Raw genomic sequence first — 21,707 nt, 5'->3', positions numbered from 1 at the left:
CAGGCGATTAAGGCTCGAGGCAATTTGAGTTGGGGTTTCTGACACGATTCGGGTTGAAATCTTTGGGTGTTAACCAAAGAAGGAAGAAGTTAACTACTTTTGGATCATGTACATGACTCGGGGCACCAAGTCGAGCATGGTGACATGAGTCCTGCGAAAAAATTGGAGGCGGTTAAGGCTCGAGGTGATACGAGTCAGGGTCGCCGACACAATTTGGGTTGAAAAATTTGGGCGTTAACCGAAAAAAAGAGTTGACTGCCTTTGGATCACGCACATGACTTGGCGCACTTAGAATCATGTCGAGCACGGTGACATGAGTCGTGCGAAAAAATTGGAGGTGGTTAAGGCTCGACGCGATTCGAGTCGGGGTTCGGGTAATTGGGGCGATTCGTGTCGGGGTTGCCGACATGGTTCAAGTTGAAAACTTTGGGCATTAACCCCCCAAAAAAAAAAGGTTGACCTCTTTTGGACCACGTACACGACTCAGGGCACTTAGAATCAAGTCGAGCACGGTGACATGGGTTGTGCAAAAAATTTGGAGGCGATTCGAGTCGGGGTAGCCAACTCGATTTGAGTTCAAAACTTTGGGCGTTAACCAAAAAAATAAGTTGACCGGTTTTGGATCACGTACATGAGTCGTCTGCCCTCGTGAAAATTACAAAACCCGGGGACCCGCCTGGAATTTACAGTCGAAAGATTTTTCTGCCCTCACAAAAATTTACAAACCCCACCCGCTCGAAATTCGGACTTGGAATATTAACCCGATTCCCTTTCGATGATCGCGCAAAGTGCGCCCTTGAAACAGGGTTTCCCCATCTCTTAGGATCGACTAACCCATGTCCAAGTGCTGTTCACATGGAACCTTTCCCCACTTCAGTCTTCAAAGTTCTCATTTGAATATTTGCTACTACCACCAAGATCTACACCGGGGGCCGGTCCACCCAGGCTCACGCCCAAGGTTTCGCAACAACCCCCGCATCCTCCTACTCATCAGAGCTTGGCACTTGCCCCGACGGCCGAGTATAGGTTGCGCGCTTCAGCGCCATCCATTTTTGAGGCTAGTTGATTCGGCAGGTGAGTTGTTACACACTCCTTAGCGGATATCGACTTCCATGACCACCGTCTTGCTGTCTTAATCAACCAACACCCTTTGTGGGATCTGGGTTAGCGTGCAATTTGGCACCGTAACTTGGCTTTCGGTTCATCCCCCATCGCTAGTTCTGCTTACCAAAAATGGCCCACTTGGAGCTCGCGATTCTGTGGCGCGGCTCAACAGAGCAGCCGCGCCGACTTACCTATTTAAAGTTTGAGAATAGGTCAAGGGTGTTACGCCCCTGATGCCTCTAATCATTTGCTTTACCCGATAAAACTCGCACGTGAGCTCCAGCTATCCTGAGGGAAACTTCGGAGGAAACCAGCTACTAGATGGTTCGATTAGTCTTTTGCCCCTATACCCAAGTCAGACGAATGATTTGCACATTAGTATCGCTGTGGGCCTCCACCAGAGTTTCCTCTGGCTTCGCCCTGCTCAGGCATAGTTCACCATCTTTTGGGTCCCAACAGGTGTGCTCGCACTCGAACCCTTCATAGAAGATCAGGGTCGATCGGCGGTGCACCCCCCAAGAGGGGATCTCGCTAGTCAGCTTCCTTGCGCCTCGCGGGTTTTCCAAACCCGCCAAGTCCCACACATGTTAGACTCCTTGGTCTGTGTTTCAAGACGAGTCGGATGGAAAGCCCGCTGGCCAGCGCCACGAGCGCACAGGTGCCTGAGAGCCCGTCGTAAAGGTGCGCACTTTGCTCCTTGACCACCGTGATGGAAGTATTTGTGCGACCAGAAGGTCGCGCTTGTGCCGCCGCGACAGCCCGCGCTGGCACATCCCCTGAACCAAGCGGTAGACTGGCTCACACCATTCCGCATCCGATCGGGGCACATCGTCGGCCTCCATCTGCTTCCCTCTCGGCAATTTCAAGAACTCTTTAACTCTCTTTTCAAAGTCCTTTTCATCTTTCCCTCGTGGTACTTGTTCGCTATCGGTCTCTCGCCCGTATTTAGCCTTGGACGAAATTTACCACCCGATTAGGGCTGCATTCCCAAACAACCCGACTCGCCGACAGCGCCTCGTGGTGCGACAGGGTTCGGGCCCGACGGGGCTCTCACCCTCTCTAGCACCCCCTTCCAGGGGACTTGGGCCTGGTCCGTCGCTGAGGATGCTTCTACAGACTACAATTCGATAGGCGCGGCCGTCAATTTTCATGCTGGGCTCTTCTCGGTTCGCTCGCTGTTACTAGGGGAATCCTGGTAAGTTTCTTTTCCTCCGCTTATTGATATGCTTAAACTCAGCAGGTACTCACGCCTGACTTGGGGATGCGGTAGAGATGCAGCAATGCCTGCACTGTGGCGGGCTGCTGAGCCCAGAATAAAGCTCCTCGCGAGGAATCGTTCGATCGGCGCAAACCAACATCGGCCTTTGCGAGCCACTGCTCGTCGCGACAGATTGACGGACCTCGTGCTCATTTTAGCCGACTGCGCGCCACTTGCAGACACGGACGGCCATCTCCGCTCCTCGCCGGGGAGGGAAAAATTTTGTAGTGCGATGCCCAAGCAGACGTGCCCTTGGTCGAGGCCTCGGGCGCAACTTGCATTCAAAGACTTGATGATTCACGGGATTCTACAATTCAGGGTCTCGAACCGACAATGATCCTACCGCAGGTTCACCTACGGTAACCTTGTTACGACTTCTCCTTCCTCTAAATGATAAGGTTCAGTGAACTTCTCGCGACGTCACCGATAGGAACCGCCGTCATCGTCGCGATCCGAACACTTCACCGGATCATTCAATCGGTAGGAGCGACAGGCGGTGTGTACAAAGGGCAAGGACGTAGTCAATGCGAGCTGATGACTCGTGCTTACTAGGAATTCCTCGTTGAAGATCAATAATTGCAATGGTCTATCGCCATCATGATGCAATTTGGCAAGATTTCCCAAACCTTTTGGGCCAGGGAGAGAAACTCGTTGGTTGCATCAGTGTAGTGCGCGTGCGGCCCAGAACATCTAAGGGCATCACAGACCTGTTATTGCCTCAAACTTCCATGGCCTAGGAGGCCATAGTCCCTCTAAGAAGCTGGCCGTGAAGGGGAACCTCCGCATAGCTAGTTAGCAGGCTGAGGTCTCGTTTGTTAACGGAATTAACTAGACAAATTGCTCCACCAACTAAGAACGGCCATGCACCACCACCCATAGAATCAAGAAAGAGCTCTCAATCTGTCAATCCTTACTATGTCTGGACCTGGTAAGTTTCCCCGTGTTGAGTCAAATTAAGCCATAGGCTCCACTCCTGGTGGTGCCCTTCCGTCAATTCCTTTAAGTTTCAGCCTTGCGACCATACTCCCCCCGGAACCCAAACACTCTGATTTCTCAGAAGGTGCTGGCGGAGTCCTTAGAGCAACATCCGCCGATCCCTGGTCGGCATCGTTTATGGTTGAGACTAGGATAGTATCTGATCGTCTTCGAGCCCCCAACTTTCATTCTGGATTAATGAAAACATCCTTGGCAAATGCTTTTGCAGTGGTTCGTCTTCCATAAATCCAAGAATTTAACCTCTGACAATGAAATACGAATGCCCTCGATAGTCCCTATTAATCATTACTCTAGTCCCGAAGGCCAACGGAACAGGACCAGACTCCTATCGCGTTATTCCATGCTAATGTATTCAGAGTGTAGGCTTGCTTTGAGCACTCTAATTTTTTCAAAGTAATGGTGCCAGAACTGCGACCCAGCCAATTAAGACCAGGAACACGCCGCCGGTAGAAGGGACGTGAGGGCCAGTGCACACCCAGAAGGCAGACCGACCGTGACGACCCAAGGTCCAACTACTAGCTTTTTAACTGCAACAACTTAAATATACGCTATTGGAGCTGGAATTACCGTGGCTGCTGGCACCAGACTTTCCCTCCAATGGATCCTCGTTAAGGGATTTAGATTGTACTCATTCCAATTACCAGACTCGATGAGCCCAGTATTTTTATTTATTGTCACTATCTCCCTGTGTCAAGATTGGGTAATTTGTGCGCCTGCTGCCTTCCTTGGATGTGGTAGCCATTTCTCAGGCTCCCTCTCCAGAATCAAACCCTAATTCTCTGTCACCCGTCACCACCATGGTAGGCCTCTATCCTACCATCGAAAGTTGATAGGGCAGAAATTTGAATGAAGCATCGCCAGCACAAAGGCCGTGCGATCGGTCGAGTTATCATGAATCACCGGAATAGTGGGCGAGCCCGCGCTGGCCTTTTATCTAATAAATGCATCCCTTCTGAGAGTCGAGATTTGGTGCACGTATTAGCTCTAGAATTACTATGGTTATCCGAGTAGCAAAGTACCATCAAAGAAACTATAACTGATTTAATGAGCCATCCGCAGTTTCACAATCTGAAATAGTTCATACTTAGACATGCATGGCTTAATCTTTGAGACAAGCATATGACTACTGGTAGGATCGACTAGGTAGCTTCTAACAACGAGGGGACCCCCAAGACCTGCTACAGCCAAGGGATGCCTGTCGCGATGGGAAACCAAAATTTTTATTCGCTCCGTCATGCATCCAAACATAATCCGTCGACCAAGCAACAAGAATGACGTTCACAGCACATGCAGGACTTGCAACGCTCAAAGATTTCGCACAAGAGGAAAGTGTCCCATCGTCGACCAGAGAGGGCCGAACAGGGAGCCTCGGTTCACAAGCACCTGGGAAGAACATCCCGTACGAAACCCTTTACCCTCGAACTTGCTATCGCCACTACTCAGAAAGAAGCCTCGAGTCTGTACGAGATGCACCGCGCATGTAGCCACCTCAATTGTAAGGCCACTTAGAGACATCCATTTCCTAGGCATATGCCTCCTATATGCCTGTTGAGGTGCACCCTCATAGACAAAATCCTTCTCGATTGCAACAAACATTTTCCCATGACAAAGAGCTGGTTGCCGAAGTGCCAACGGAGACCACCGTGCTGAAGGGTGAAGGGCCATGCGAGTCGAAAGCATGGCTGGTTATGCGATTGGCGGGGGCATCACTGTGCACGTGACCACCTCAATTATAAGGCCGCTCGAGGGCATCGTGTATAACAACACCCCCTCTGCACATTTATAGGTGATGAGAGCCCGCCCGCATACACGGACATGTCAAATATCTCTGGCAAATATCTCCTTTCCCAGCACAGCCTCGCTAACCGTTCCCCTTGACATGTGATCTACCAGCGCAGGTACAAAAAAGTTCCTATGGCTGAACACTCACACTAGCATTGTCGGACAAGCTTCAATCTCATGCACATGCACATACTGAAGAACTGGCACCGCGAGGGAACCACCCGCGAGCACCCACATCTCAGCAAAAAGCATTCATGCGGTTTCTTCCCCTAGACAGACACGTTGGGCCTGCACTTGTCAGAGCATTGCAAAGACGAGCGCTCTAGTTCGCAGGAGCCTGAGAAGAACATCTCGTACGAAACCTGTTCCCCCAAAATGCTCGAATCACAAATGCTCGCAGCAGAGTCATAATGCAAGGATGTACACCACGCACGCGACTGAGTAAGGACACTCAAAGACATCCATTTCCCAGGCATATGCCCCCTACACGCTTTTTGGTGCACCCCGTACAAACGGCCATACTTCGACAAGCCCTCCCAAAATTTCGCATCTGAAGAGAGAGATGAAACGCCTTGGGCTTTTTGTCCACACAATGTAAACACCGAATGCTCTCTTTAGGGGGGAGCTGAAGAAGCGTATCTCCCATAGAACCCACGAGCCGCAGCCATTCAGATTGCACAGGGCAGGACAGGGCATGGAGAGTTTCCGCATCCGAACAAAAATTATCGGTAATACTCTACGCTTCTATTGGCCCGGACCACAAAGGTTGTCACGACAGTGCCATGCACTTCTGTAGGATGAGACAGTGAAGAGGCGAGCACGCACCGAGAACGCACTAGCGAATAAATTATGCAGCAACCAAACCTTTCGTCGGCTCCCCTCTCAATCCCAAGGCTCTACCGATCGACAAAAAACTTAGGGTGGAGAGTGGACCCTTGATGAAATTAGGGATGTCGAGCAATGCACCCGTGCAACCATCTCTTTCCTTCTTGCCGTCTGGGTAGGATAAAAATGCAATGATAGAACGTGCCAATGAGATGGAGCCCTTGGCTACAAGATACAACTCCATACACACTCAGCAACAAGCGCATCTTAGAATCGAACACCAAATGTGCAGTGTGTTGCAAGCCGTGCAGACACCTACATATAGGGTATATCCATCAAAACAAAGCGACAAGTACTTCCCACCAGCTCCGCCATTGCGATTACCGAATGGGATAATACTCACCGCCACAGATTAATGACCATCATTACCATCTCAGAATAGATACAAGCACATCGAGCTTCATCCGATCAGCTGGATGAATTTCAACTTGAAGGGGCCCAGTCCAAAAGTTCCAGAGGTCATCTCCTGGAACTCTCAAGAACAAGGCCCATCTTACATGCAAACTCTGCTACTGCGCAAACATAGGTTGCAATTAAAGAGAAATTGCAAGGCCGTCACAATGGCCCGAGGCCAATGCTCCGACTAAGTCAATTTTCTCTTGCAATCACCATGCCGCCGTTCACAGAGAGATCTCCCCATTCACTTGTGACAGAGCCGCTAGACGAGAGCTCCCGTTTTAGATGGAGTTTTAAAATCACCAAGAAGAGGTAGTGAGGGATGGCAACCGCTGCCAAACCTTTTTCCGAAATTGCGCCAGCTGAGTGACTAGAAAACATGCTTTATGCGATAGGCATGCAAAAAATTTTGCTACAGCGCCAAGCACCCACCTCATGGCTAGAGACAAGGGCTCGCCATTAGATCAACTTCGAAATCGCTGAACAGACGCGCTGTAGAATGGCAACCACTACCAAGTCTCTTCCGTAGTTGCATCGGTCGAGTGATCAAAGAAGATGATCTAAGAGAGGATCCAAGCATAGGCATTCATTGGGGGATTCGTGCCGATGGCATAAATTTATGCAATACCCGAGCAACACCGGACGGAGGTGCTAGACGAGGGCTCCCATTTTAGATCGAGTTTTAAAATCACTGAGTAGACGCGGTGAGGGCTGGCAACCACTGCCAAACCTTTTTCCGAAATTGTGCCATCTAAGTGACAAGAAAACATGATCTAAAGGAGAGTCCAAGAATAGTACCCTCGAGGGTGGGCTTCATGCCCCTCTAATTGATTCAACGTCGGCGTCCACCGTTTCAAAATTTGACATATCCATCTGCCCTGACAGCGGCGTTGAATCAATGAGGGGGGCACGAGAGAGGCTCGCGGCAACCACCTCTCCCATTGTAGCCGCGATAGGCACGCAAAAAATTTTGCTAGAGTTCCAAACACCCACCTTATGGCTAGAGACAAGGGCTCGCCATTAGATCAACTTCAAAATCGCTGAACAGACGCGCTGTAGAATGGCAACCACTGCCAAGTCTCTTCCGTAGTTGTGTCGGTCGAGTGATCGAACAAGGTGATCTAAGAGAGGGTCCAAGCATAGGCATTCATTGGGGGATTCACGCCGATGGCATAAATTTATGCAATACCCGAGCAACACCAGACGGAGGTGCTAGACGAGGGCTCCCGTTTTAGATCGAGTTTTAAAATCACCAAGTAGACACGGTGAGGGCTGGCAACCGCCGCCAAACCTTTTTCCAAAATTGCGCCAGCTGAGTGACAAGAAAACATGATCTAAAGGAGAGTCCAGGAATAGCACCCTCGAGGGTGGGCTTCATGCCCCTCTAATTGATTCAATGTTAGCGTCCACCATTTCAAAATCCGACATATCCATCCGCCCTGACAGCGGCATTGAATCAATAAGCTGGGCATGGGAGAGGCTCGTGGCAACCACCTCTCCCATTGTAGCCACGATAGGCACGCAAAAAATTTTTCTAGAGCGCCAAGCACCCACCTCATGGCTAGAGACAAGAGCTCGCCATTAGATCAACTTCGAAATTGCTGAACAGACGCGGTGTAGAATGGCAACCGCTGCCAAGTCTCTTCCGTGGTTGCGTCGGTCGAGTGATCGAAGAAGGTGATCTAAGAGAGGGTCCAAGCGTAGGCATTCGTTGGGGGGATTTGCGCCAATGGCATAAATTTATGCAATACCCGAGCAACACCGGACGGAGGTGCTAGACGAGGGCTCTCGTTTTAGATCGAGTTTTAAAATCACCAAGTAGACGCGGTGAGGGCTAGCAACCGCGGCCAAACCTTTTTCTGAAATTGCACCAGCTGAGTGACAAGAAAACATGATCTAAAGGAGAGTCCAAGAATAGCACCCTCGAGGGTGGGCTTCATGCCCCTCTAATTGATTCAACGTCGGCGTCCACCGTTTCAAAATCTGACATATCCATCCACCCTGAGAGCGGCGTTGAATCAATGAGGGGGGCACAGGAGAGGCTCGCGGCAACCACCTCTCCCCTTGTAGCCATGATAGGCATGCAAAAAATTTTGCTAGAGCGCCAAGCACCCACCTCATGGCTAGAGACAAGAGATCACCATTAGATCAACTTCGAAATCGCCGAACAGACGCGCTGTAGAATGGCAACCGATGCCAAGTCTCTTCCGTAGTTGCGTCGATCGAGTGATCGAAGAAGGTGATCTAAGAGAGGGTCCAAGCATAGGCATTCGTTGGGGGATTCATGCCGATGGCATAAATTTATGCAATACCCGAGCAACACCGGACGGAGGTGCTAGACAAGGGCTCCCGTTTTAGATCAAGTTTTAAAATCACCGAGTAGACGCGGTGAGGGCTGGCAACCGCTGCCAAACCTTTTTCCAAAATTGCACCAGCTGGGTGACAAGAAAACATGATCTAAAGGAGAGTCCAGGAATAGCACCCTCGAGGGTGGGCTTCATGCCCCTCTAATTGATTCAATGTCGGCGTCCACCGTTTCAAAATCCGACACATCCATCTGCCCTGACAGCGGCGTTGAATCAATGAGGGGGGCACGGGAGAGGCTCGCGGCAACCACCTCTCCCCTTGTAGCCGCGATAGGCACACAAAAAATTTTTCTAGAGTGCCAAGCACCCACCTCATGGCTAGAGACAAGGGCTCGCCATTAGGTCAACTTCTAAATCGCTGAACAGACGCGCTGTAGAATGGCAACCACTGCCAAGTCTCTTCTGTAGTTGTGTCGGTCGAGTGATCGAAGAAGGTGATCTAAGAGAGGGTCCAAGCGTAGGCATTCGTTGGGGGATTCGTGCGGATGGCATAAATTTATGCAATACCCAAGCAACACCGGACGGAGGTGCTAGACGAGGGCTCTCGGTTTAGATCGAGTTTTAAAATCACCGAGTAGACGCGGTGAGGGCTGGCAACTGCTGCCAAACCTTTTTTCGAAATTGCGCCAGCTGAGTGACAAGAAAACATGATCTAAAGGAGAGTCCAGGAATAGCACCCTCGAGGGTGGGCTTCATGCCCCTCTAATTGATTCAACGTCGGCGTCCACCTTTTCAAAATCTGACATATCCATCCGCCCTGACAGCGGCGTTGAATCAATGAGGGGGGCACGGGAGAGGCTCGCAGCAACCACCTCTCCCATTGTAGCCCCGATAGGCACGCAAAAAATTTTCCTAGAGCGCCAAGCACCCACCTCATGGCTAGAGACAAGGGCTCGCCATTAGATCAACTTTGAAATCGCTGAACAGATGCGCTGTAGAATTGCAACCACTGCCAAGTCTCTTCCGTAGTTGCGTCGGTCGAGTGATCGAAGAAGGTGACCTAAGAGAAGGTCCACGCGTAGGCATTCGTTGGGGGATTCACGCCGATGGCATAATTTTATGCAATACCCGAGCAACACCGGACGGAGGTGCGAGATGAGGGCTCCCGTTTTAGATCGAGTTTTAAAATCACCAAGTAGACGCGGTGAGGGATGGCAACTGCTGCCAAACCTTTTTCCGAAATTGTGCTAGCTGAGTGAGAAGAAAACATGATCTAAAGGAGAGTCAAGGAATAGCACATCCAGGGTGGGCTTCATGCCCCTCTAATTGATTCAACGTTGGCGTCCACCGTTTCAAAATCTGACATATCCATCCGCCTTGACACCGGCGTTGAATCAATGAGGGGGGCACGGGAGAGGCTCGCGGCAACCACCTCTCCTATATAAGCTATTAGTGCGAGGCTCGCTCTGCATTAGAAATTAGCGAACACAACGACATCCGCCTTAAAAATCCAAATCCTTCAAAATTCCTACCAAACAGCCATTCACGACCCAATTTTTTATGAGGTCGGCAGAGGAGCAAAAGATTGTCATCGGTTAGGAGATGTGAGTTCATGTAGCCAAGGGACTAAAATGGTCATCGAGCTCATCCGATCAACTGGATGAATTTCACCTTGAAGGGGCCCAATCCAAAAGTTCCGTAGGTCATCTCCTTGAACTCTCGAGAACAAGGCCCATCTTACATGCAAACTCTGCTACTGCGCAAACATAGGTTGCAATTAAAGAGAAATTGCGAGGCCGTCACAATGGCCCGAGGCCAATGTCTCTGACTAAGTCAATTTTCTCTTGCAATCACCATGCCGCCATTCACAGAGAGATCTCCCCATTCACTTGTGACGCGACGCACAATCCAAGGTCTAGATGCGAGCTCGCCCTTGAAAGAAAGACCACTTTCCAAGATGTCCCCCGATGACACATTGGAACGTCAACCGCTGTCGAACCACTCCCAATGTTGTGCCGATCGAGTTGGCACAGAGGCGACCTTAGGGAGCTCCCGTGTAGCAATCGGGATGTGCTTTCGTGCCCATCTCTCACAAAAACCAATGTTAGCTATGGACAAATTTGGAATCCAAGGGCTTGCATCCATCAATATCGTCGGCACTGGGTCTATATATTCAAAGGCCACGGAGAGGTTCCGATAAGAGAAGCTCCCCTGCTCGCTCGCACAAACATCCCAAATTCTAGACACAAGCTCCTGCCCTTAGCATCGCTCTCCAGATCACCGCAATGACACATTGGAATGACAACCGCTGTCGAACAACTCCCGAAATTGTGGCAATGGAGTGAGAAAGAAGAGCAACTTTGGGGAGCCGCGCATAGCAAATGGGCTGTGCTGCTGCTTCATTCCGCTCTTATATAGATCTAAAATCGTTGATTTCATTTGGAATCCAAGGCTGCATTCGTCCTTGCTCAAACAAGCAATGGCTCTTCTAATCGAATGGCCACGGGGAGCTTCCGATAACAAAGGCTCCCTTGTCACTCGTGATGCGCAGGCCAACTGCTAGACGACGGGTCACCCTTCAGATCGCTGCCCAGGCAACCTTCACAATGGCACCATTGGAACGACAATCACTGCCGAACCGTTCTGAAAATTTTGTGCCAAAGAAGTTGTTGCGTAGAGAACGAATCTGGGGAGAGAGCCCTCGCATAGCAAAATCGGGATGGTTTCACGGCCCTCCCAATAGAAACGATGCTGGTGCCAATATTCCAAAAATCTGAATAATGTGTCTTTCGTGAACACCAGCACTGATTTCTATTGGGGAGGGTCGCCGAGAACTTTTGTTATCAAAGCTCCCATTGTAAGCCGCGATAGGCACACAAAAAATTGCTAGAGCCCCAAGCACCCACCTCATGGCTAGACAAGGGCTCGCCATTAGTAGATCAACTTTGAAATCGCTGAACAGACGCGCTGTGGAATGGCAACCGCTGCCAAGCCTCTTCTGTAATTGCGTCGGTCGGGTGATCGAAGAAGGTGATCTAAGAGAGAGTCCAAGGCTAGGGATTCATTGGGGGATTCGCGCCGATAGAAAAAAATTATGCAATACCCGAGCAACTCCGGATGGAGGTGCTAGATGAGGGCTCCCATTTTAGATCAAGTTTTAAAATCACCAAGTAGACGCGGTGAGGGCTGGTAACCGCTGCCAAACCTTTTTCTAAAATTGCGCCAGCTGAGTGACAAGAAAACATGATCTAAAGGAGAGTCAAGGAATAGCACCCTCGAGGGTGGGCTTCATGCCCCTCTAATTGATTTAACGTCGGCGTCCATCATTTCAAAATCTGACATATCCATCCGCCCTGATAGCAGCGTTGAATCAATGAGGGGGGCACGGGAGAGGCTCATAGCAACCACCTCTCCCCTTGTAGCCGCGATAGGCACGCAAAAAATTTTGCTAGAGCGCCAAGCACCCACCTCATGGCTAGAGACAAGGGCTCGCCATTAGATCAACTTTGAAATCGCTGAACAGACGCGCTGTAGAATGGCAACCGATGCCAAGTCTCTTCCGTAGTTGCGTCGGTTGAGTGATCAAAGAAGGTGATCTAAGAGAGGGTCCAAGCGTAGGCATTCGTTGGGAGATTCGCGCCGATGGCATAAATTTATGCAATACCTGAGCAACACCGGACGGAGGTGCTAGACGAGGGCTCCCATTTTAGATCGAGTTTTAACATCACCAAGTAGACGCGGTGAGGGCTGGCAACCGCTGCCAAACCTTTTTCCGAAATTGCGCCAGCTGAGTTGACAAGAAAACATGATCTAAAGGAGAGTCCAGGAATAGCACCCTCGAGGGTGGGCTTCATGCCCCTTTAATTGATTCAACGTCGGCGTCCACCGTTTCAAAATCTAACATATCCATCTGCCCTGACAGCAGCGTTGAATCAATAAGGGGGGCACGGGAGAGGCTTGCGGCAACCACCTCTCCCGTTGTAGCCGTGATAGGCACGCAAAAAATTTTGCTAGAGCGCCAAGCACCCAACTCATGGCTAGAGACAAGAGCTCGCCATTATATCAACTTCAAAATCGGTGAACAGACGCGCTGTAGAATGGCAACCGCTGCCAAGTCTCTTCCGTAGTTGCGTCGATCGAGTGATCGAAGAAGGTGATCTAAGAGAGGGTCCAAGCATGTAGGCATTCATTGGGGGATTCGCGCCGATGGCATAAATTTATGCAATACCCGAGCAACACCGGACAGAGGTGCTAGACGAGGGCTCCCGTTTTAGATCGAGTTTTAAAATCACCAAGTAGATGCGGTGAGGGTTGGCAACCGCTGCCAAACATTTTTCCAAAATCGCGCCAGTTGAGTGAGAAGAAAACATGATCTAAAGGAGAGTCGAGGAATAGCACATCCAGGGTGGGCTTCATGCCCCTCTAATTGATTCAACGTCGGCGTCCACCGTTTCAAAATCTGACATATCCATCCGCCTTGACACCAGCGTTGAATCAATGATAGGCACCCAAAAAAATTTTGCTAGAGCGCCAAGCACCCACCTCATGGCTAGAGACAAGGGCATGCCATTAGATCAACTTCGAAATCGCTGAACAGATGCTCTGTAGAATGGCAACCGCTGCCAAGTCTCTTCCGCAGTTGCGTCGATCGAGTGATGGAAGAAGGTGATATAAGAGAGGGTCCAAGCGTAGGCATTCATTGGGGGATTCGCGCCGATGGCATAAATTTCTACAATACCCGAGCAACACCAGACGGAGGTGCTAGATGAGGGCTCCCATTTTAGATCGAGTTTTAAAATCACTGAGTAGACGCGGTGAGGGCTGGCAACTGCTGCCAAACCTTTTTTCAAAATTGCGCCAGCTGAGTGACAAGAAAACATGATCTAAAGGAGAATCCAAGAATAGCACCCTCGAGGGTGGGCTTCATGCCCCTCTAATTGATTCAACGTCGGCGTCCACCGTTTCAAAATTTGATATATCCATCCGCCCTGACAGGGGCGTTGAATCAATGAGGGGGGCACGGGAGAGGCTCGCGGCAACCACCTCTCCTGTTGTAGCCACGATAGGCACGCAAAAAATTTTTCTAGAGCGCCAAGCACCCACCTCATGGCTAGAGACAAGGGCTCGCCATTAGATCAACTTCAAAATTGCTGAACAGAGCCGCTGTAGAATGGCAACCGCTGCCAAGTCTCTTCCGTAGTTGCGTCGGTCGAGTGATCGAACAAGGTGATCTAAGAGAGGGTCCAAGCGTGTAGGCATTCGTTGGGGGATTCGCGCCGATGGCATAAATTTATGCAATACCCGAGCAACACCAGACGGAGGTGCTAGACGAGGGCTCCCATTTTAGATCGAGTTTTAAAATCACCAAGTAGATGCGGTGAGGGCTGGCAACCGCTTCCAAACCTTTTTCCAAAATTGCGCCAGCTGAGTGACAAGAAAACATGATCTAAAGGAGAGTCCAGGAATAGCACCCTCGAGGGTGGGCTTCATGCCCCTCTAATTGATTCAACGTCGGCGTCCACCATTTCAAAATCTGACATATCCATCTACCCTGACAGTGGCGTTGAATCAATGAGGGGAGCACGGGAGAGGCTCGCGGCAACCACCTCTCCCATTGTAGCCGTGATAGGCACGCAAAAAGTTTTTCTAGAGCGCCAAGTACCCACCTCATGGCTAGAGACAAGGGCTCGCCATTAGATCAACTTTGAAATCGCTGAACAGACGCGCTGTAGAATGGCAACCGCTGCCAAGTCTCTTCCGTAGTTGCATCGGTCGAATGATCGAAGAAGGTGATCTAAGAGAGGGTCCAAGCATAGGCATTTGTTGGGGGATTCGCGCCGATGGCATAAATTTATGCAATACCCGAGCAACACCAGACGAAGGTGCTAGACGAGGGCTCCCGTTATAGATCGAGTTTTAAAATCACCAAGTAGACGCGGTGAGGGCTGGAAATCGCTGCCAAACCTTTTTTTGAAATTGCGCCAGCTGAGTGACAAGAAAACATGATCTAAAGGAGAGTCTAGGAATAGCACCCTCACGGGTGGGCTTCATGCCCCTCTAATTGATTCAACGTCGGCGTCCACCATTTCAAAATCTGACATATCCATCCACCCTGACAGCGGCGTTGAATCAATGAGGGGGGCACGGGAGAGGCTCGCGGCAACCACCTCTCCCATTGTAGCCGCGATAGGCATGCAAAAAATTTTGCTAGAGCACCAAGCACCCACCTCATGGCTAGAGACAAGGGCTCACCATTAGATCAACTTTGAAATCGTTGAACAGACGTGCTGTAGAATGGCAACCGCTGCCAAGTTGCATCGGTCGAGTGATCGAAGAAGGTGATCTAAGAGAGGGTCCAAGCATAGGCATTCGTTGGGGGATTCGCGCCGTTGGCATAATTTTATGCAATACCCAAGCAACACCACTTGGAGGTGCTAGGCGAGGGCTCCCATTTTAGATCGAGTTTTAAAATCACCAAGTAGACGCGGTGAGGGATGGCAACCGCTGCCAAACCTTTTTCCAAAATTGTGCCAGCTGAGTGAGAAGAAAACATGATCTAAAGGAGAGTCGAGGAATAGCACATCCATGGTGGACTTCATGCCCCTCTAATTGATTCAACGTCGGCGTCCACCATTTCAAAATCCAACATATCCATCCGCCTTGACACGAGCATTGAATCAATGAGAGGGGCACGGGAGAGGCTCGCGGCAACCACCTCTCCTATATAAGCTATTAGTGCGAGGCTCGCTCTGCATTAGAAATTAGCGAACACACTGACATCCGCCTTAAAAATCCAAATCCTTTAAAATTCCTACCAAACAGCCATTCACGACCCAATTTTTTATGAGGTCGACAGAGGAGCAAAAGATTGTCATCAGTTAGGAGATGTGAGTTCATGAAGCCGAGGGACTGAAATGGTCATCGAGCTCATCCGATCAACTGGATGAATTTCACCTTGAAGGGGCCCAATCCAAAAGTTCCGGAGGTCATCTCCTAGAAATCTCGAGAAAAAGGCCCATCTTACATGCAAACTCTGCTACTGCACAAACATAGGTTGCAATTAAAGAGAAATTGCGCGGCCGTCACAATAGCCCGAGGCCAATGGCTCTGACTAAGTCAATTTTCTCTTGCAATCACCATGCCACCATTCATAGAGAGATCTCCCCATTCACTTGTGACGCGATGCACAATCCAAGTGCTAGACGCGAGCTCACCCTTGAAAGAAAGACCACTTTCCAAGACATCCCCCATTCACTTGTGACACGATGCACAACCCAAGTGCTAGACGCGAGCTCGCCCTTGAAAGAAAGACCACTTTCCAAGACATCCCCCAATGACACATTGGAACGACAACCACTGTCGTACCATTCCCAATGTTGTGCCGATCGAGTTGGCACAGAGGCGACCTTAGGGAGCTCTCGCATAGCAATCGGGATGTGCTTTCATACCCATCTCTCACAAAAACCAATCTTAGCTGTGAACAAATTTTGCCGCAATGACACCATTGGAACGATGACCGCTTTCGAACAACTCCCGCATTTGTGCCCTGATGGAGTGAGAAAGAATAGCAACTTTGGGGAGCCGCGCATCGCAAATAGGTTGCTGCTTCATTCTACTCTTATATATAGATCCGATGTCATTGATTTCATTTGGAATCTGAGGCTGCATTCGTCCTTGCTCACACAAGCAATGGCTCTTCTCATCGAATGGCCATGGGGAGCTTCCGATCACAAAGGCTCCCTTGTCACTCATGACGCGTAGCCCAACTGCTTTCCAAAATTGCGCCAGCTGAGTGACAAGAAAACATGATCTAAAGGAGAGTCGAGGAATAGCACCTCGAGGGTGGGCTTCATGCCCCTCCAATTGATTCAACATCGGCCTCCACCGTTTCAAAATCTGACATTTCCATCCGCCTTGACACCGTCGTTGAATCAATGAGAGGGGCACAGGAGAGGTTTGTGGCAACAACCTCTCCTATATAAGCTATTAGTGTGAGGCTCGCTCTGCATTAGAAATTAGCGAACACGCTGACATCCGCCATAAAAATCAAAATCATTGAAAATTCTGACCAAACAGCCATCCACGACCCAATTTATTATGAGGTCGTCTAAGGAGCAACAGATTATCATCGGTAAGGAGATGTGAATTCATGGAGCCAAGGGACTGAAATGGTCATCGAGCTCATTCGATCAACTGGATGAATTTCACCTTGAAGGGGCCCAATCCAAAAGTTTTGGAGGTCATCTCCTAGAACTCTCAAGAACAAGGACTGTCTTACTTGCAAACTCTTCTACTGCGCAAACATAGGTTGCAATTAAAGAGAAATTGCCAAGCCATCACAGTGGCCCGAGGCCAATGCTCCGACTAAGTCAATTTTCTCTTGCAATCACCATGCCGCCGTTCACAGAGAGATCTCCCCATTCACTTGCGACGCGATGCACAATCCAAGTGATAGACACGAGCTTGTCCTTGAAAGGCCAGGCCACTTTCCGAGACATCCCCCGATGACACATTAGAACGACAACCGCTGTCGAACCATTCCCAATGTTGTGCCGATCGAGTTGGCACAGAGGCGACCTTAGGGAGCTCCCGCGTAGCAATCGGGATGTGCTTTCGTACCCATCTCTCACAAAAACCAATCTTAGCTGTGAACAAATTTAGAATCCAAGGCTCGTATCCATCGATATCGTCGGCACTGGGTCTATATATTCAAAGGCCACGGAGAGGTTCCGATAAGAGAAGCTTCCCCGATCGCTCGCACAAACATCCCAAATGCTAGACACAAGCTCCCGCCCTTAGCATCGCTCTCCAGATCGCCGCAATGACACATTGGAACGACAACCGCTGTCGAACAACTCTCAAATTTGTGTCGATGGAGTGAGAAAGATGAGGAACTTTGGGGAGCCGCGCATGGCAAACGGGCTGCTGCTTCATTCCGCTCTTATATATAGATCCGATGTCATTGATTTCCTTTGGAATCCGAGGCTGCATTCGTCCTTGCTCACACAAGCAATGGCTCTTCTCATCTAATGGTCACGGGGAGCTTCTAATTACAACGGCTCCCTTGTCACCCGTGATGCGCAGCCCAACTGCTAGACGACGGCTCGCCCTTTAGATCGCTGCCCAGGCAACCACCACAATGGCACCATTGGAACGACAACCGCTGCCGAACCATTCCGATATTTTTTTGCCAAAGAAGTAGTTGCAAAGAGAATGAATCTGGGGAGAGAGCCCTCGCATAGCAAAATCGGGATGGCTTCAAGGCAGCTGGATGGGATTTGAATTCATGGAGCCAAGGGAGTGAAATGGTCATCGAGCTCATCCGATCTACTGGATGAATTTCACCTTGAAGGGGCCCAATCCAAAAGTTCTGGAGGTCATCTCCTGGAACTGTCAAGAACAAAGGCCAATCTTACATGCAAACTCTGCTACTGTGCAAACATAGGTTGCAATTATAGAGAAATTGCAAGGCCGTCACAATGGCCCAAGGCCAATGCTCCGACTACTAAGTCAATTTTCTCTTGTAATCACCATGCCGCCGTTCACAGAGAGATCTCCCCATTCACTTGTGACGATGCACAATCCAAGTGCTAGACGCTATCTCGCCCTTGAAAGGCCGCGTTCCAAGACATCCCGATGACACATTGGAATGACAACCGCTGTCGAACCATTCCCAATGTTGTGCCGATCGAGTTGGCATAGAGGTGATCTTAGGGAGCTCCCGCGAATCGATCGAGAAGTGCTTTCATACACATCTCTCACAAAAACCAATGTTAGCTGAACAATTTTAGAATCCAAGGCTCGTATCCATCGATATCGTCGGCACTAGGTCTATATTCAAAGGCCACGGAGAGGTTCCGATAAGAGAAGCTCCCTTGCTCTCTTGCACAAACATCCCCAAATGCTAGACGCAAGCTCCCGCCCTTAGCATCACTCTCCAGATCACCGCAATGACACATTGGAATGACAACCACTGTCAAACAACTCACGAATTTGTGCCGATGGAGTGAGAAAGAAGAGCCAGATCGGGTCGACGAAAATGGCTAAGCCAGATCAGGTCGGCCAGCATGGCTCGGCCACACCATTTTTCGTCGAGAGCTTTTGATATTAAAGCTCCCATGTAGCAGCGATAAGTACACCATGACAAAATTGCTAGAGCGTCGAGCACCCATAGCAAATTGCCATTATACCAAGCAACGCCGGAGTGCTAGACAAGGGCTCACATTTAGATCAAGTTTTAAAATCACCAAAAAGACACGCCATGGATCGGCAACCGCTGCCTCACCTTTTCCAAAATTGAGTCATCGGAAAACATGATCTAAAGGAGAGCCGAGGAAAAGCACTGAGATCACTTCATGCCCCTTTCATTCATTCAACATCAACATACACTGTTTGAAAACCCAACAATCTGATCTGCCTAGACACCAATGTTGAATCAATGAAAGGGGCATGGGAGAGGCTCGCGGCAACAACCTCTCCTATATAAGCTATTAGTGCAAGGCTCGCTCTGCATTAGAAATCTGCGATAGCGTAGACAAAAACCTTAAAAATCCAATTCAATGAAAAATGTGACCAAACAGCCATCCACGACACCGTTTTTGGAGCTCGCCCAGATCGGCTCGGCCAGAATGGCTCGCCCAGATTGGCTCGGCCAGCATGGTGACTTGCTGACTCGGTGAGAGTACTTCAAACTGTCAAGAACAAAGGCCAATCTAACATGCAAACTCTGCTACTGTGAAAACATAGCTTGCAATTATAGAGAAATTGCAAGGCCGTCACAATGGCCCAAGGCCAATGCTCCGACTACTAGGTCAATTTTCTCTTGCAATTGCCATGCCGCCGTTCACAGAGAGATCTCCCCATTCACTTGTGACGACGCACAATCCAAGTGCTAGACGCGAGCTTGCCCTTGAAAGGCCGCGTTCCAAGACATCCCGATGACACATTGGAACGACAAAAGCTGTCGAACCATTCCCAATGTTGTGCCGATCGAGTTAGCACAGAGGCGATCTTAGGGAACTCCCGCGTATCGATCGGGAAGTGCTTTCGTACCCATCTCTCACAAAAACCAATGTTAGCTGAACAATTTTATAATCCAAGGCTCGTATCCATCGATATCGTCGGCACTGGGTCTATATTCAAAGGCCACGGAGAGGTTCTGATAAGAGAAGCTCCCCTGCTCGCTTGCACAAACATCCCCAAATGCTAGATGCAAGCTCCCGCACTTAGCATCGCTCTCCAGATCACCGCAATGACACATTGGAACAAAAACCACTGTCGAACAACTCCCGAATTTGTGCCGATGGAGTGAGAAACGAGAGCCAGATCAGGTCGACGAAAATGGCTAAGCCAGATTGGGTCCGCCAGCATGGCTTGGCCACCATTTTTTGCCGAGAGCTTTCGATATTAAAGCTCCCATGTAGCCGTGATAAGTACACCATGACAAATTGCTAGAGCGCCAAGCACCCATAGCAAATTGCCATTATACCAAGCAACGCCGGAGTGCTAGACAAAGGCTCACGTTTAGATCATGTTTTAAAACCACCAAAAACACACACCATGGATCGGCAACCGCTGCCTCACCTTTTCCAAAATTGAGTCATCGGAAAACATGATCTAAAGGAGAGCCGAGGAAAAGCACTGAGATCGCTTCATGCCCCTTTCATTCATTCAACATCAGCATACACCATTTGAAAACCCAACAATCCGATCCGCCTAGACACCAATGTTGAATCAATGAAAGGGGCATGGGAGAGGCTCGCGGCAACAACCTCTCCTATATAAGCTATTAGTGCGAGGCTCGCTCTGCATTAGAAATTTGCGATAGCACGGACAACTCTCTTAAAAATCCAATTCAATGAAAAATGTGACCAAAGAGCCATCCACGACACCATTTTTGGAGCTCGCCCAGATCGGCTCGGCCAGCATGGTGACTTGCTGACTTGGTGAGAGTACTACGAACTGTCAAGAACAAAGGCCAATCTAACGTGCAAACTCTGCTACTGCGCAAACATAGGTTGCAATTATAGAGAAATTGCTCTTCTAATCCTTGATCAAACAAGCAATGGCTCTTCTAATCGAATGGCCACGGGGAGCTTCCGATAACAAAGGCTCCCTTGTCACTCGTGATGCACAGGCCAACTGCTAGACGACGGGTCGCCCTTCAGATCGCTGCCCAGGAAACCACCACAATGGCACCATTGGAACGACAACCACTGCCGAACCATTCTAAAAATTTTGTGCCAAATAAGTTGTTGCATAGAGAACAACTCTGGGGAGAGAGCCCTCGCATAGCAAAATCGGGAGGCCGTCACAATGGCCCGAGGCCAATGGCTCCGACTAAGTCAATTTTCTCTTGCAATCACCATGTCGCCGTTCACAGAGAGATCTCCCCATTCACTTGTGACGCAACGCACAATCCAAGTGCTAGACGCAAGCTCGCCCTTGAAAGAAAGACCACTTTCCAAGACATCCCCCATTCACTTGTGACGCGACGCACAACCCAAGTGCTAGATGCAAGCTCGCCCTTGAAAGAAAGACCACTTTCCAAGACATCCCCCGATGACACATTGGAACGACAACCACTGTCGAACCATTCCCAATGTTGTGCTGATTGAGTTGGCACAGAGGCAACCTTAGGGAGCTCCCGCATAGCAATCAGGATGTGCTTTCATACCCATCTCTCACAAAAACCAATCTTAGCTCTGAACAAATTTCGCTACAATGACACCATTGGAATGACGACCGCTGTTGAACAATTCCCGAATTTGTGCCCCAATGGAGTGAGAAAGAATAGCAACTTTGGGGAGCCGCGCATCACAAACGGGTTGCTGCTTCATTCCGCTCTTATATATAGATCCGATGTCATTGATTTCATTTGGAATCTAAGGCTGCATTTGTCCTTGCTCACACAAGCAATGGCTCTTCTCATCAAATGGCCATGGGGAGCTTCCGATCACAAAGGCTCCCTTGTCACTCGT

General features: G+C 49.6%; 1 non-coding gene and 1 pseudogene across 1 annotated transcript; both read right to left on the bottom strand.

The window, feature by feature from the left end:
• Positions 1–580: 580 nt before the first annotated feature.
• Positions 581–2,345, bottom strand: LOC149548753 (25S ribosomal RNA; annotated as a pseudogene).
• A 348-nt stretch (positions 2,346–2,693) lies between these two features.
• Positions 2,694–4,504, bottom strand: LOC149548752 (18S ribosomal RNA). The gene has a single exon (XR_016354720.1). It is a non-coding gene; the product is annotated as an 18S ribosomal RNA (ribosomal RNA).
• Positions 4,505–21,707: the final 17,203 nt, after the last annotated feature.

Source organism: Cupressus sempervirens, chromosome 7, assembly GCF_028749045.1.
Source record: "Cupressus sempervirens isolate cs-2001-9-10 chromosome 7, ASM2874904v1, whole genome shotgun sequence".
Classification (NCBI taxonomy): domain Eukaryota; kingdom Viridiplantae; phylum Streptophyta; class Pinopsida; order Cupressales; family Cupressaceae; genus Cupressus; species Cupressus sempervirens.
Note: the sequence above shows the minus strand (reverse complement) of the source record. Positions and strands in the feature narration are given on the sequence as shown.